Source organism: Anas acuta, chromosome 2 (genome assembly GCF_963932015.1).
Source record: "Anas acuta chromosome 2, bAnaAcu1.1, whole genome shotgun sequence".
Taxonomy (NCBI): Eukaryota; Metazoa; Chordata; class Aves; order Anseriformes; family Anatidae; genus Anas; species Anas acuta.
Genome location: NC_088980.1, coordinates 2023144 through 2029336, shown reverse-complemented (window position 1 = coordinate 2029336; position 6193 = coordinate 2023144).

The window sequence follows — 6193 nt, the reverse complement described above, 5'->3', positions numbered from 1 at the left end:
GAGTAAAAGCTTCATCTATGAACAAGACCTCCAGGCACTCTTGGAAGTGTGTTCTGTAAATGATGACATGATGAAAATGTTGGCATTGAACAGAAATCAGTCTAGGTCCCAAAGAGCACTTTTCCAATTCCGCCTCTGCTAAAAACTTAAGATGTGCTTTCGGTGAAGTTCTCCAGGCTCATTCTGCTTCTGCTGCTCTTTACATTATGGTATGGAGGCAAAGATAGAAGATTAGTCAATGTCAAGACATTGAGGAAGGCTCAGAGACAGTCAGAAGAAAGTCTTTGACAAGTACACTGGAAAAAAAGGAAACTTTCTCAGCTGGATTAAATTGTCATAGGCCATCTGACATCCAACCAATCATTTTTTTTTTGTTGTTGTTGTTTTCAATTGAGTCACTTAAATATCATTAAGACCTTAATAACCACATAAATGATGGCATCACGAGCTGTTTAAGAGGATATGCTCTTCTTTTGATATCTCCTGTAGTTATGTGCCTGCGAGCATCTCTGCAGTTGGCCTGTCGTTGTAACACACGTTCAGAGAAAGCTATCACAGACCATGAATATCCTAGGGGGAAGTCAAACTAGACAGAGATAAAAATCAATGCATGTTCTTCCAAATTAAACTCATCGTTTATTACTTATTTTAGAGTTGCATTCCTGCTCTCATCTCTCATAATTCACATAAACTCCAAAATACTCTTGGATTGGTACTTTTTCCCTATCTCAGACATTACAAAATGTGGTTTCCTGCAGATTCTTTTGGCACACAGTGATTTATTTACTCCATGCTGGCTTTAGACATGTCTTCCCTATCACCAACCGTTTTGCCACTATTGTGTACTGCATTACAAAGTTTCAGATAAGCCCCAGAAAACAGGTTGTGTACATCTTCCTCATCTGTAGCAAGCAAAAAGCACGTTATATTATTGTAAATGCTTCAGGTTTAGTCTAAAGCTTGAAAGAACATGCCAGTGACTTACTTCTTGTGAGAAAATTACTATGTGGAAGATTCTCAATCATATATAAAGCTTTTGAACATGCATCCTTACTTATTTGGAGGATGTAACACTGGGAGGGAAACACTGAGATGACAAAAGACTAGTCTAAGTGTCTGGAAATGTGGGTCCTTGCTATTGTTCCTTTAATCGCAGCTTATAAAGTTTGAGTGAGTCTCTTCATCCCTTTTCCCCCGACGGCTTTCATGCAGAAATAAGGACAATGATATTCATTCATGCACTGTTGTGAAACGTCGGAAGACCTCGGAGCTGAACTAATTGGGTTGCTGTCTCAGGGAGACCACAAATATAACGGTCTCCTCCTAACCCAGAATGGAAGATATACTCCTTAATCATTCACTAGCAAATAAAACAGAGCCTTTGTGCTCTGATTTTGTGAATTTGTAGAGATGCCTTGCTCAAGAGGTAGCAGGATCCAGGGACAATTCCCACAGAACAGCTTGGATGGGGCCATTTTCTTTTCAGGAAGGAGGGGAGGGGAAGAGTTCCTGTGTGGGGACATGAATCATCATGTGTACCTTTGCCTCGGAGCCAGAAAGCAGGGCCTGACATGCTTTATTTACCACATAATGAAGTTGCAAAGGGAAGGAGAGGGGGTCAAGCATGGGAACTAAATACCAAGGCCTTGTGTTAAAATGTCAGCATGACTGCATACTGCTCCGTTCCCTATGACCTTGGGCAGCACCTTTTGCCTCTGTTTCTTCTTCTACACTTTGTCAATCCTGTGTCTTGACAGCCTCAGGGAAGGAAAGCTTGACATTTAGCAGCCAAGCCCAGGAGTCTTCTGCCTCTTAGGCCATCCCAGTCACACCTTTTCTACCAGGATGGTTTGCAGAGGTGCACAGGGAGGGAAAACCGTCTGGACCTGGGTACTGTTGCCCAGTCTCATTTTTGACTTCACAGGATTTTCTTCTCACCCCATGCACTGACGCCTCTCCCATGCTGTGCACATCACCCTGCTCCCCACATACCCCAAAAAGTTATTTGCCAGGTAGGTTGTTCTTTGCTTTGGCTGAAAACACCGTCTCTTTCTCCCCAGTGGCATATCCCATCACCTCCTCTAGAAAGAGGAAGGCTTCTTCTTATTAGGGAATATGCCAAACACACACAAAGCTGTAGGAAGAAAATATTTGGGGATGACATCCTCCACCCTTCCTCTTGGGAAGATACACCCCCTCTTTCCAGGCACCAGGAGCCATAGCAGCAGCAGAAGTTGACAGAGAAGAAAAATATTTCCCACCATCCAGGACCCACTCTTCATCCCATCTTCCTCTCCATCACTGCAGCTCCTGGTATGTTCCTAGACTTTTAGCTTCCAGCAAGAATAAACTCTGCATCCATCCAGTCGAAGCGGATATGGAGTCAATTCCAAAGGGTTCTCCAGTTTCTATTTATAAATCAGCCAGTGTATTATTATTATTTCTGGGGTTGAAAAAACATAAGAAAATATGCCCTATTTGTGTAGCTCTGCTCTCCTGGAACATTTTGGGTGTCGTTTGCAAATCCGTTCACAACCAGCAGACCAAGCCTCCTGTGGCTGCAGCAGAAAGAAGAGGCAAACTCAATTAGAAGTCAAGTCATGATAAATTTTCTGTTGCCATTGGCTAACAGTCTTGGATGGGAGAGCCAGCCAGCTCCGGTGCCAAGAGGAAATCTGACACAGATGACAGTCTGACTTCCAGTACCTAGCAAAAAAAAGGGCCAGCCAGCTCTGTGTGTGTGTGCGCATGTTTTCTTTCTTTTCTTTTTTTTTTTTTTTCCTTCAAGAACCTTTATACGTTTCGAGTGTGGAATCCAAGCCCTAATGTGTTCTCACTTCTGTGCAAAGGAACAAAACAGAGCCCTATCGTCTGCTGCTGGCAAGGCTCAAGGAGAAACACTTCAGACGCTCTGCTGTAACCAGGAGCCCCTTGTCCACCATCCCAGACTCCCCTTCTTCTATTTTTTTTCATGAAGTGACCTGAGAAGAACTCGCCTGGTGATGCTATTTTCCCCCTTCCTGAGCATGTGGCAGATTTACAGTGGCTCGAGTTAGACCGGGACACGGTGCCTGGCGACTGCTCCCAGTGGTGCCGCGCTCCCGAATAAATGCATGGCCCTAGCTGGATGCCGTATTCCAGTAGCCGTCTGGTGTGTCAAGCCATAAGTCATTTCCCGTCATCAAAGGCCATCTGTGTTCAAAGCTGCCTCAAGTCGCAGACTCCAGGGTCCAAGCCCCAGAATATGGGGCCAAGTTTCAATCCTTGTCCTGCCTGAGTAACCCCAAACCTGGTGAAAAGGCAAGTCCGTGGAATAGGGATCAACTTGCTGGAAGTGATGAGGAAAGAGTTTAACTGGAAGTATTTCTTCATTATTTTACTCGGATATCTATGGTTCCCATTCAGAACTGTGATTGCCTCATGCCGAATGCAGTACAAATATATAAACATAGGTCCTATAAAACTTTATATATATATATATATGTATGTAAATACATAAAGCTAACATATACAGACCTACGCATAGTTAGATACAGATCCTGAACTGATATTCTTTCCTTGGGAGCTTAGCCTAGAAAAGGTTGAAATGGATAGGGAGGGTTAGTTTTCTTCTAGCTAAAACATTTCTGGGCAGAAAAATGCAGTTCCACCAAATCAAAATGTCGTGAAGAAGATGGTAAAAATAATGAATGCCCACTAAGGTAATCATATTGGAATACTCTTGTTTTGCTGGTATCTGGTGTGAGGTGCTTTGTTTCCAATCAGATCAACAGCATTGTCCTATCAATGCATTGATTTATGGGAGTTGTAGTTCAAAATCTCATTCAGTCTTGTGGAATTAATTGCCTGGAAGACTGCTCACCATGTGTTTACTATAAGGCATGCATTCTTTTGACAAAGTTTTACTTGGTGCATGACAAAAGATGTAATCTGACCATAGAGCTTTTCTCCTGCAAAGGGAAAAAGATTTAAACCACTTTGGATACTATTGCTGTAACACCACATCAGAGAAAAACAACTTAATGATGAAAAAGCCTAAAACAAAGGTTCATTTCAACAAGTAAAACTAAAACATTTCAATTTGGGGAAGGCTAAAATATTTATCTTTAACTGAATTGTTGAGAAAAAAGAGCCATGTATTTTTCATTGAAATTTCTCATAATTTCTGTGACAGAAAAAAAAAAAATGACAAAAGCTTAATCTCTTGTCCTAATAGTGTCTCAAAGCAAATAGTGAATGGAAATTTCTAAATCTCAATTTAAGAACTCACTAAATTAGAAGCATACTTTCATGTAAAATAATTCAAATACTTGAATGGCTTCATCACTGAGGATTCACACCCTTAGCACTGAACAATAGAAATATCATTTTTTGTTGCCTATTTCAACAGGAAAGATGCTGTCTCCTTGTGAAAAGATGATGACCATCAAGCACCCTATGAAATTATTGTGGATCATGCTGTTTACAATAATGCTGTTTACAACTGGGAATGCAGCTGGAAAATTTGTTTGGTTTCTTTCCCCATTACCCATTAAAGTTTGTAGTCCAAACATAATTATTCTCTATTATCATTATTATTAATATTTGGTTTTGAGCATAAGGGAAGCATAAAGTAAACCATGCTGAAACTAAAAATGAAACCTAAACCCTTCTTGCTCTCTTATTCTTTCAATATTCATTGATTACTTATATCAGCTGTCTACTCATTTACAAGCGGCTCTCCCTACTATTGTTCAGAATTTTAGATGGAGGAAAATCTCCAACAAACAAACCAATTTGGAGCTTCAGCTGTGTAGAAATATGTGCTTCACATGATAGAGATGTTCTCCCACTTTGAAATGTCTTGTAATTAAATTTCTTGAAAAAAAAAAAAATAATAATAAAAAAAAGATAACAGAACAAATGAATCCTGAAAAATGTTAGACATCCCTTTAAAAAGCTGAGAGTTTAGGAGCTTCTCTGAGATGAATGAAAACAACCCATGTGTGTAGGTTTTAATAGAGAAGTAAAAATATAATCTGATTCTGGGATATTCATCCAGTGTGATAAGAAAGGACTTGGCAAAGGACAGGCTCTGCCTTGCTAAAAACATTTATAGGCCATTCCAGAGAGATTAGGCTGTGGACGTTGTATAATTGCCATTAACTAGTTTCCTTGTTCCATTAAGTGTTGGGGGCTGTAAGGCAAGGCAGCCTAATAATTTCCTAGAAATACAATAGAGGGTGATAAATGGTCTCAGAAATTGAATAACAGGTGCTGTGCAGCTTGCAAGCTTTATTTAGATATTATTTTTCCTAAATCCATCCTGAAGTGCCACAGGATTCCCACAGCCCTGTGAACATGAGGCCACCCTCACACCAGACTTGCTTTACAAGTGGCAGACACCTATTTCACAAATAACGGCTTGGGGACCAGAATCCAAAATGCAGATCTTGGATCTCTGTCCCCAGCTCCTTCATGTGTAGGGAGTGGGCTTCTAAAAGCTCTTTGCAGGTGTTTCCAGGGATTTACAGCAAATATAAATAGATGCTCAAAGCATATCACAGGTCATCAGTTTACAGACACACCTCCTACACCGTCATCCACAGTATGTTTCCTGTTGTCAAAGGACAAACTTTTTAGACTTCTCATATATATATATATTATTATTTTTAATAATAATACTATTAAAAATAGTACTTCCTCAATTTGATGCAGTAAAAGACCTATAGAGCTGCTAGTCTTGGTCATGGCCCTCTGCAAGGTGTAGAATCTCTGGAACATGTAAGGTGATCCAAAAATCCTGACCACATCTCGGAGGAAGGTAAGAGGAAGACAAAAGAATGAAAAAAAATAAAAATATATATATATATATATACATAATACAGACAATTTTTGTTGCTAATCTGATCTGGGGAGAAAATGCTTTCTTGACTTCAGATTGTTTATTAACATGATGAGGAATGTGTAAGCAAATTATGTTTACCAGACTCCTTCAAAATGTTAATATCTCTAAGAGTACCCTGTGTTTATCTGTAGCTGCTCCTGGATGCTTCAGGGGAATTAAAAATTAAATCTCTCTCTCTTCAAACCAAGATACCCATGAAGAGAAAGAAAGTCCCTTTCTGCCTCTTGAACAGAGCCTGTGGAAGCCCAGAATATAATTAATATAATAGTCTATGTGGAAAAAAAAAAAAAAAAAAAAAAAGATAAA